Source organism: Leopardus geoffroyi, chromosome X (genome assembly GCF_018350155.1).
Source record: "Leopardus geoffroyi isolate Oge1 chromosome X, O.geoffroyi_Oge1_pat1.0, whole genome shotgun sequence".
Taxonomy (NCBI): domain Eukaryota; kingdom Metazoa; phylum Chordata; class Mammalia; order Carnivora; family Felidae; genus Leopardus; species Leopardus geoffroyi.
Genome location: NC_059343.1, coordinates 122,367,991 through 122,380,027, shown reverse-complemented (window position 1 = coordinate 122,380,027; position 12,037 = coordinate 122,367,991).

The following is a 12,037-nucleotide window of genomic DNA, read 5'->3' as shown; positions in this document are numbered from 1 at the left end:
ATAAGATCCAGAACAGAAGAAGAGGTGCTGACTTTCAAGAAGAAAGGCACTACAGTTTGAGAGTCCGAAATTAAGAGAAAGCTAGATTTCTGTTTTAGCAACACTGGGAATAGGATATTCTAAATAGCTCTCCTACTTCAAAACTCCTCAATGCTGGATGAATTATAACAATATATTTTTAAATGCGTTGCTGAGCTCACAAGACACTAAGGGAAATCCAAGGATAAAAATCATCATGCCAGTAACCCAGAGTTTTGGGAGCTGAAAATAAAGTACTAATCCTTGGGTTTACGCAAATGGAGAAGCTGTACCAGAGACCCTTACTGAAATCTGGCCCTCTTGGAGGACCTACAGCATCCGTGAAAGATAGGCCAAAACAATATCTGGTAGGCATCAAAGCAAGCCCACAAGGAAACCTTTCTTCACCACAGCGGCACATGGACAGAAATTAATAATAATAGTAATAGCAGGAGGAGTTCCTACTACACCCATCCCAAGAAATTGTGTCCAGAGATCTGTTTTAGAAGAGGCTGGGGCTTAAATTTATTCATCCAGAATGACTGGAAAACATCAAGCCTAGAAGCTATTCTAATAGAGCAGCATTCCTGTTGACCAGCAAAATCATATAAATCCACTATGAATGAAGCATCCTCAACCCAGACCTATAAGAGTCCCACAAGATTAACTTCAGCCTGAATAGAAGCATACAATTATAGTCACTAAAAAAACAAGGAAACAAGTTACCATGAATAAAACTCAGAAGAAACAAGAAAGAAGAGTTAAACCATTAAGGATTATAGGTATTACTGATAAGAAATAGAATATATAATAATATGGATCTTAAAAATAAAAGATAGAAGATAGAAGCCAAATGAGCAGAAAATAAAAGATTATGAAAAATGAACACAAATATTTGAAAATTAAAAAACACAACTACAAATCGATATAGCTACTATATTAAATCTTGATGGATGGTTTAAGCAACAGATTAAATACAGCTGAAGACAGAAATGGTGAACTAAAACATTAATTTGAAGAAATTACTCGGAATAGACCACAGAGAAAATATGAAAGAGAAGCTAAGAGATATAAAATACAGTATGTAAAGCCCTCAGACTCCCAGAGGGAAAAACTAGAGACAATGGAGGAGAGGCAACATTTGAAAACATAAGGGCTGAGAATTTTCCAAAACAAACTAAAAACCCTAATCCACAGATTCCAGAAGAACAATGATTCCTAAGTAGGAAAAACCAAAGAGAAATCTATGCCTAGATACATCACAGGACAAAAAGAAATCCTTCAAAGAAGCCAGAGAAATACCAACAATAGAAGCCAGAGGAGAGTGGAATAAAAACTTCAATGTGCTAAAAAAAAATGCTATGCCCAGAAAAAATATATCTCAAAAACGAAGGGGAAATAAAGACTTTTAAAAATAAACCCAAACAGAATTCACCACCAGCAGAGCCTCACTAAAGGAAATTCTACAAGATAGACTTTGAGCAGAAGGATAGTGATCACAGAAGGAAGGTCTGAGCAGCAAGCAGTATTAAAAAAAGAAATAGTAAAAAAGAAAGGAAGAAAGAAAGAAAGAAAGAAAGAAAGAAAGAAAGAAAGAAAGAAAAAGAAATAGTCAATGTGCAGGCAAATGGAACGAGCACTGCGTGGATAAAACTGTAGTAACGACGTCCAATGGGCTTAGAAAACAAGATAGAAATAGTGGTAATATAAATTGGGAGGGGTAAATGGAGTAAAACTGCCTGCAGTTCTCTGCATTCCCCAGGGGAATGATGAAGTTATTCCTTACCATTAGGCTTTAATAAGTTAGACATGCCTATTATAAGCCAAAATAAGAGAAATAAAGTATTCATATTACAACTAGAATAATAAATATAGGGCATACAATGTCTAAGTAAGTAGAGTTGGGGGATGCAATGAACAAACAAGCAATCACTCTGAGAGGCATGGATTAATGCAAGGAAAATTAAAAAGAACAATCAAGACTAGTCAAAAGTATAAAAACAGTAGATTTGAACTCAAATATGTCATTAATTATATTAAATGTAAATGAACTAAATGCTCCAATTAAAAGATAAAGATTGTTGTGTGAATCTTTTAAAATCTATTTAACAACAGACATATCTAAAACATAGGGTAGCAGAAAAGGAAAAGCTACATTGTACTGATAGTACCTCACAGAAAGCTGGGATCGCTCATTAATATCAGATAAAACCAACTTTAAGGCAAAAAGTGTTACTAAAGATGGAGTCACTTCAAACAAGCCAGTAGAAAAGCAGGCAAAAGACCTAAGAGGCATTTCACTGAATAATAAACATGAATGGCTAATAAACATAAGATGCCCACATTCATGAGTAATGAGGGAAACACAAATTTGGCTTACCACAAGGTACAGTTTTATAGCACCAGGTTGGCAACTTTTAAAGTCTGACAATCATAAGATCTAGTAAGGATGCAGAGCAAAAAGAATTTCGTATGCTGCTGGTGGGAATAATAATTGATGTAGTTTTTTCCAAAAAAAGTTTGGAATTTTCCTGAAAAGTTGAAAATAATATACCCAAAACTCAGCAGTTTCTCTCCCAGGTATACACCTAAATACACTCTTGCACATGTATATAAAAAGATATGTTTAACAATGTTCACTAGCAGCAAAAAAGTGGAAAACAATCCAAAAGGCCATCAAATGAAGAATGGATAAATTATTATATTCATTTTGTGCAATAATATTTCAATGAGAATGGATGAACTATAACTACATGCATCGACATAGATGAACTGCACAAACATAATGTTGAGTGGGAAAAATAACTTGCAGAGGAAAAAACAGGCAGTATGACATCCTTTATATAATGCTCAAAAGCATTGACAAGCGTTCACATATACGTGGTAAAATTATAAAAAAAAGCAATAGAAACGATAAAACAAATTCAGAGTAGTGTTGGTCACTATGGGGCCGGGGGAATAACGAGACTAGAGCAGCACACCAGCTGCTTCACTGGTGCTTGCAATGTTTGTTTCTTTTTTTTTTTTTTAATTTTTTAAAATGTTTATTCAGTTTTGAGAGACAAAGAGAGACAGAGCACAAGCAGGGGAGGGGCAGAGAGAGAGGGAGACACAGAATTCAAAGCAGGCTCCACGCAGAGCCTGATGCGGGGCTCAAACCCACGAACTGTGAGATCATGACCTGACCTGAAATCAACCACTTAACCATCTGAGTCACCCAGGTGCCCAAGTAATGTTTGTTTCTTAACCTTCAAGGTGAGTGCATGGGTGTTCATCACACTTTTTCTCAGCTCAATATAAAAATTATACACACATACACACACACTATACACACACACAATACATATATATTCATTTGTGTGTGTTAAGTATCTCATAAAACACAAAAAAAGAGGAAGTGTAATTATGCAGACAAGGACAGTCACATGTATCTGATGAGGGGCAGTATGATGGAATTAGAGCCTAGGGGAGAAAGATGGGAATTTAGGACAGACACTGTGGGGAATGTGATAGGAAATCAACCCCAGCGATCCAAAAGAATTCTGAGAAAGTACCCAGTGGGCCCTCTTAGGCTCTATGCTGACAAAATAAAACTGATTCTTTGCCACCTTTTCCTTTTGTTGACTCTACACCCTATTAATAATAATAACCCTGCCAATCACATGCCGGGTACCTTATATATTATCTTTCTTTTACAGATGAGAAAACTGAGGACCAGAGAGTTCCAATGGTTTGCCCAAGGTCCCATTGCTGGTAGTAGCAGTTAGCAGCATTAAGGGGAGCATTAATAATTAGCAGAGCTGGGACTCAAACCCAGGCCTCTGCGACTCCAGCGCCTGTGTGCTTACCATTCTACTCTCTGCCTTTTCCCCTAACCATCCACATCTCTTCATGCTGTTTCCATGAAAATTCTGATCTCTGATTATGGCAGTGAGACTAAGGGAAAATAGGGAGAGAAGAAAAATATGCCATGCAAGCTAGCAATCACAAAAAGTCAGGAATATATTTAAAAATCCTGTAGTTTCTTTTACATGGCAAGCTATGATATTATTAGCTTTTCACGAATTTATCTATAATCTGGGCGCACAAACATTTGGGGGAGAGAAAAGTGGCTGACACGGTCTTTTAAATTCCACCCCATGCTTCAAGAATAGGTTCTTACCTACTACCACATGTCACAGTCTCTGTCATACAAGACCTCCAACCCCAGCCCTGTCTCTGCTCCTAAATCTCCAAAATCTTTGTTTCCAGCTTTCTGTCTTTCTGTATGGCATAGATAGCTGTATTTCCCTCATGCCTCATGTACCTAACCTAAAATGTAGTTAGAAACACACAAAGGTGTAATAACACTATTCTGGAGTCAAGCCATACACTGCAGCCCAGACCTGAACGAGAACACTGGATAATGAATGACTCATTATGGTCTGTCTCATTCTTGGTTGAAAATAATCCTTCAATAACAAAATAACAGATAATACATAAGACACACATTTAACTAGAATCACAATCTCTAGTTCCAGCAGATAAATTCTTAAAATGTTGCTGATAATCAGACATTGAATTGGTTGGCTGTTTCCTAAATGTTATCTTTAATAGCAGAGTGCTTCATAAGCTAATGTCACGTGCCTTCTAGTTTTCACATAATTTAGACTAAAGTTTGGGACTGCAGAAGACGGACATTAGAGGAAGACATGGGAAATACTGATTGTTCTTCTGGCCGAGGACTAGTTTTTCCCTTGATTTTCTGTACTCCCAGTCCAGAGTCAGAATGAATAAAGAAACAGAAAAAGAAAGCCTTAATTGACAATATAATGCCCACAAGCATCAACAGATGTGATCCCTTGTAATGAAGCATGTGGGTCTAATTTGGCATCACTAACCACTTGGAGGATCTCCTTGCTGAGTTCTTGCAGGCTATCCTTCTAAACCTATGTTTGGCTGGCACCTGTGCCCTGTTGAAACTGGCATACCGTCCTATGGGTGGGCAGAGTGCCACCCCAACAGATGGCCATGAGAGTCGTCATGCCAGAGAACTACTATTGTTTCTAGAAAGTTTAACTTAACAGCAATTGGCATCTCACTAAAGAATGACAAAATGGTGGTCTACCTTTCTGTGGAAGATAAACCATGAACTATAACTGACATATCTAAAATTGGTATTTCGGAGTCATTTCACATACTAAATGGAGAGCTGTAGGGAAAGAAGCGGCACAGCAACACTCGTGTATCTGTCCTAAGGTAACAACACATTTCATGGTTCCTCAATACAGTCAATGTTCTAGTCTCCTAGAACCAGTAAATAATTCAAGTCCAGGGGCACCTGGTTGGCTCAGTCAGTAGAATACGCAACTCTTGATCTTGGGATTCTGAGTTCCAATACTTAAGAATAAAATCTTTAAAAACAAAAACTAAAGGGGCACCTGGGTGGCTCAGTCGGTTAAGTGTCTGATTTCGACTCAGGGCATGATCTCATGGTTCATGAGTTCAAGCCCCGAGTTGGGCTCTGTGCTGACAGCTCAGATCCTGGAGCCTGCTTCGGACTCTGTGTCTCCCTCTCTCTCTGCCCTTCCCTGCTCATGCTCTGTCTCTCTCTCTCTCCAAAATAAATAAACATTAATTTTTTAAGCTACAAATTATTTAAAAAATAAAAATAAAAATAAAACAAGAATTCAATTCCAGTATCATTATTAGCGATATTTTAAAACATTGTCCCTAGAATGAACTTTCTGGTTGGTTCACCTACCTAGGTCTGTTCCCACTGAGAAAACACACTTGTTCCATTAACAATGCCTATGTGATTTGGGAACATTTGATTTTTTGAGGAAGAACGTTTAATTTAAAAACTCATATTTAGGGGCATCTGGGTGGCTCAGTCAATTAAGTGTCTGACTCTTGATCTTGGCTCAGTCATGATCTCACGGTTTGTGAGATCAAGCCCTGCATCGGGCTCTGTGCTGACAGCATGGAGCCTGCTTTGGATCCTCTGTCTCCCTCTCTCTCTCTGCCCCTGCCGTGCTTGTGCTTTCTCTCTCTCAAAAATGACTAAATATTTATGAATAAATAAGTAAATAAAACTCACATATTTATAAATAGTGGCTGGAAATGTCAAATGTGAAGCCCCATAAATGGTTAAGCCATGTCAAAACTTACAGGATAGATAGCCAAAATCACCCTGAAAAGTATAACTAATGCCCGAAACTGGGGATGGAAACCATGAAGAGGGAGTTGGGGAGATCAGTAGCAGCTGAAGGAAAAGGCTATATTTTGGGTACAACAATAATGCATGATCTGGAAATTGGACGATATGGTGTAAGCCATATCTTCAGATTTCTTTCCAAACTCGCTTGTAAGGAAGAGAAGTTGGCCACCTGAAACTGCAATACCATTTCCTTTCCTCAAATAATGAACCTGTGGACTACCCCAATCAACACTGAAGTTTTTTCAGGGCTATCTAGATCCATGTGAAGGAAAAAGAAGAAAAAAGAGAATTTATCTTTCACAAGCGCCAACTATGTGTCACGCATTATGGTATATAATTTACAGGCAGTCCTCACGTTACACAATTCTGATATGCACAAATTTTTGTTACCATACTTTATTTACCTAAAGAACAAGTCCCCAGCAACACAGTTCAAATTTGTGATCGTAGCATATGAACTGAGTATAAACTTCACTGTTAGCTTTCCAGCCCATAAGGCACTACATATATAACAGGTGTGCATCATGATTAGTGATCAATTATGTCACTTCTTTCAAAGTCTGTCTGTGATTGGTCACTGAGCATCTGTTATTCGGTTCAAGTACACTAAGTAAAGTGTGTTACTGTGTTGCCTCCTTGTGTCCCAGTGATAAACCCATGGGACATTTTACCAAAACAGATCATTGAAAGAGGAAATCATCCAACAAAGACAATAATGAAGCAAAGAAACAAAAAGTGATAACAGCAGAAGTGAAAACCAAATCAAACACAAATGGAGTTATGGGAGAAATTATTGCCCATGGGACTGGTGACCTGGCCACCATTCAAGAGACCCTAGATATGGAACCAGAAGACCCCAGTGAAGGTGAGCTAATCCACATAAATGAGGAAAATGGTTGTGAGCAAACGATGATGAGGCCCCAAAGGAAGGGACACTGGCAAAATTTTCATATTCAAGGGACTCTTGGAGATACTTTATAATATTGAAAGTACAAAGGTTAAAATATTGGAAACTGAACCAAACTTGGAAGAGTATGACAACTCACCAAGGCATAAAAATTATGGCCAGTCCTTATATAAAGTTACACAACAGGACAATCACTGTGCAAACTACTCCTGATGCATTAAAAAAAAATAAAACACTTTAGTTTTCAACGCTTCTAGTGTTTTACTTATTTTTTAATGTTTGTTTATTTATTTATTTATTTATTTATTTATTTATTTATTTATTTATTGAGAGAGAAAGAAAGCACATGCATGAGCAGGGGAGGGGCAGAGAGAGAGAGAGGCAGCGAGAGAATCCCAAGCAGGCTTCTTGCCAACAGCACAGACCCCAACATGGGGCTCGATCCCACAAACCATGAGATCATGACCTGAACTGAAATCGAGAGTCAGACACTTAACCAACTGAGCCACCCAGATGCCCTTAAATTAATATTAGTTTTATTTCATCTCCCTATACATTTGTAACTGACAGTAAAAGAGTTTGTAATGTTTTGACAAAACCTAGAAAGGCCACAAAACAATTGTAATTTTTCCCATTAGTGGTCTCACTTTGCATGGTTTCAACTTACGTGGACATTTTTATGGTTCTGCACTATTGTACGAAGCAGGGACTGTCTGACATTATTTCATCTGGGACTCACAAAAACCTTAGGGCACAGGTAGATGGGCCAAATGTCACAGGTGAAGGTCAGAGAAGTGCTTAACTAAAGATCAAAAACCTTAGAGATGATAGAGCTGTATATAAAGTAACTTCAAATACTAGGCACTCAGAAAAGATAAGTTCTCTTCAAAATGATCCAAATACCTAAGTACGACTGGCCTCAAATGCATGCTTTTTGTAATAGGTGACACGGCCTCCTACAGTAAATACAAGTATTTCATTAAATACTGTCTAGAAATAGAACCCATTATATGTGGTAATTTTATCATATATGCCTAATGATAAATCATTTGGGAAAAGGTGAATTATTATGTAATAAATAGTATTTGATCAACTAGACAGCAATTGGGGGGAAATAAAGATTAAAAAAATTAACCCCAACTAACATTAAACTTTGTGTATGAGATGAAATAAAAAATTTCATTAGTAGTTGAGATTCCACCTGACTCTTTATACCAGATTCAATTTAGACAGATCAAAGATATAATAATAAAAAGCAGAGGCACCTGGGTAGCTTAGACGGTTAAGCATCCGACTTCAGCTCAGGTCATGATCTCACGGTCTGTGAGTTCCAGCCCCACGTCGGGCTCCATGCTGACAGCTCAGAGCCTGGCGCTGGCTTCAGATTCTGTGTCTCCCTCTCTCCCTGCCCCTCCCCCACTCATGCTCTGTTTTTTTTGCTCTCAAAAAATAAATAAAACATTAAAAAAATTAAAAAAAAATCAATAGCATAAAGTTTATAAAAGAACATTTGGTTGGGTTTTTCTTAAAATTTGGGGGTGAGAAATGCCTAACATGATACAAGAACCAGAAACCATAACTTAAAAGTCTGGAAATTTTGAATATATAAAAACTAGAGAAAAAAACTTACATATAGTAAAATAATACCTCAAACAAAGGTTAAAGAAAAATGACGAACTGGGGAAAATATTTTCAACCACATGTAAGACAAAGGAACATATTCCAACATACAATGGGCTTTTACAAACCAAAAAATTTAAAAAGAAAAAAGTGTTAAAACAAAAAAAAAATGGTGAAGGGCACCTGAGAGAATAAGAAAAGCAAAACAAATGGCAAGCATACAAAAGTATATTCAACCTCAGGAATCATCTAAACAGCACAAATAAGAACTACAGTGAGATATCATCACTCACGCACCAGGTTAGCAAAGTTGAACAAGGTCAACCCTAAGGAGACAATCAGAAAATAACAAAATCCCAGTATTCATAAGAATGCTTATTGGAGCACTGTTTGGAATAGTGAAAAACTGGAAAAAATCCAAATGTGCCTCAACAGGAGACAGGTTAATTTATTTACCACGCAGCCACTAAAAACGATGCTGATATATGTGTGTGTGTGGAGGGGGGGTGAAGCACGGAAATATGTCGGCAACCATATTTTCCTTTTGTTCAGTTTTTTGAATGATTAAAGTAGGTTACAGAATTAAACATTTAGCATGCCACCATTTATGTAAAATATGCATACATTATGGTTCTCCACTGATTTGCACAAATTGTACAGATTTTTATGACTTGGTATTTGAAGTAGAAATCTACAGATTTCTAACATATATGTGTGTCTGTGTGTGTGTGTGTGTGTGTGTGTGTGTGTGTGTGTTGTGTGTAACACTGTTGGAAACACTTTCAATGTCTTTACTCCAAACCTAACAGACCAATTTGTTTCAATGGACACCAATAAAAAAAATATCATTAAAGATAGGAGTTAACAGGGGTGCCTGGGTGGCTCAGTCAGTTAAGAGTCTGACTTCAGCTCAGTCATGATCTCATGGTCCGTGGCTTCAAGCCCCACATTGGGCTGTCTGCTGTCAGCACAGAGCCCACTGCAGATCCTCTGTCCCCTTCTCTCTCGGCCCTTCCCCCTCTCATGCTCCCTCTCTCCCTCTCTCCAAAATAAACATTAAAAAATTGTTTTAAAGATGAGTTAACACAGTGAAAAGATAAAAAAGTCATAGTGGGTGCAAGAAAAAGATTCAATCTACCCAAAGTCAGCAGCATGCAGATGAGTCATCTGAATTTTAGTCTAATGGTGATCTAAGTAATGTAAATTCTTTTAATACCCACCCCCCCATGAGTCAGTATTAAAGCACAGGGACTCTCAGGGATGGTGATGTGGAGCAAGGCTGGCTGTGACCTCTCACTTGTACACAGTCCAGGGTTACCTCAACCATCCCCTGAAAAAAAGATTCATCTAAATTTAGTATATAACTTTGGGATCAGCTACCCATTTTTTTTAATTTCAGCTTTATTGATGTATAATTGGCATACAAAATTAGAAGATATTTAAAGTGTCCATTTGGTGATTTGATAGACATATACAGTGTGAAAGAATTCCCCCAATCTAGGTATAATGAAGACATCCATCACTTTGTATACTTACCTTTTTTTTTCTGGTGAGAACATTTAAGTTCTACTGTCTTAGCAAATTCCAATTATACAAGGGTCTCGTCAACTACAGTCACCATGTTTCACCTTAGATCCTCAGACCTCATTCAATTTATAGTTGAAAGTTTGTACCGTTAAGTGGTACCATGCAGTATTTGTCTTTCTCTGTCTAGCTTATTTCACCTAGCATAATGCCCTCGAGGTCCATTCATGTTGGTGCAAATGGCAGGATATTCTTTTTTTCTCATGGCTGAATGACATTCTACTGTGCGTGTGCATGTGTGGGTGTGGGTGTACACACAACATCATCTCTATCCATTTATTTGTCGATTGTCACTTAAATCGTTTCTGTATCGTGGCTATTGTGAGTATCCTGCAATCAAAATGGGGGTATGGGTATCTCTTCTATATTGCTACCCCTTTTTATGTTAAACTTCCCTCATAGCAGTCCTGGGAGCTTCCTACCTTTTTGTAAGGTACTTTGAGGGAAGAACTGATAGATTCTGCCAAGTCACTGATGTGTAAACGTTTTATTCTCATCGAGCTTATTTTTGTGTGAATACGCCCATTTTGACCAAAAGGGGATTCAAGTAATTTCTTTCAATCTTGGATTTAAATGCCCTTTCTTTGTCCATTTTCCAAGCTAGCCCTGGTCTTGCATGAGCAACACTGCAGGATCTGAGTTTAGCATTAGGTATGAGATTAAGTTACCAGACAACGAAATGAGGCTGCTTTTGGTTTCCTGGGTCATCTTTGGGTCTACACCATTTGTTTATCTCATAAGGAACAGTGCCTGTGTGCTGACCCTGAGAGAGTATATATTCAGTACAGTCTGCCCTCTTCCCAACCTGGAGGCAACTTCTCCCCCAAACTGTCCTTTGATTTCCTATTTTTAATTAGCAGATTCTGCTTAATAAATGGCCCAATGGCAAAAGCCACTCTAAAGGTGAGTTCCTGAGCACAGCAATTGTCCACATGGTCATAGAAGAGTCAGAATGGTTCCTAGTAGCACACTCACATATGGGTAGGTGTAACAGGAAAACAATTTACTTTCTTATCTCAGGTTAAGATAAATAATTAGAATAAAAGTAGGACAGAGAAAAATGATGCTTATTTGATCATAGCATGAAAAGTCATAGAGGAGGAAGAACTTTGGTCTGAAAGTGATCTAAACTTCTCTCTCTGCCTTGCTCTGGGCCCAGTGGTCAGGATTGGATCCCGAGGGACTGGCCAGACGGGGTGCCTCTTTCAGGTAGGCCAAAGCAGAGAGAGCCCCATTGTATGGGCCCAATCCTGGATGGAAGGGCAGAGCCAGGAGCCAGAGGCCAAAACAAAGGAGATCCACAGTACAAAAGCAGCAGCTTAAAGGAGAGACAGAGTCAACAACAGGTTCTGGCCCCAAATCCATGATTAGCTGACTTTGCAAACTTAAACATGTTCATTAACTTTGAACTTTTCTGAGCCTCAATTTTTTCATCTCTACCGAGGGGCAACTAGATCTGCTCTGCTGACATCATACGAATGTATTTTGAAAGAGTTATTCAAATGTAAGGTCTTGTTTGTTATTAAGTACAAATATTTTGTCATCAGAATTCCCTTTTTCACAAAATTCTAGGGTAGAGGGATGACCCACAGAAATCAAACATGTATTTTTTTTTTCTTCCAGTTTCAGAGGTGCAAGAAAAATCATCTTGAAACTTTTGGACACTGCCCATTTTCCAAAGCATCCCCGTATGGCCATAGCAAGAGTGA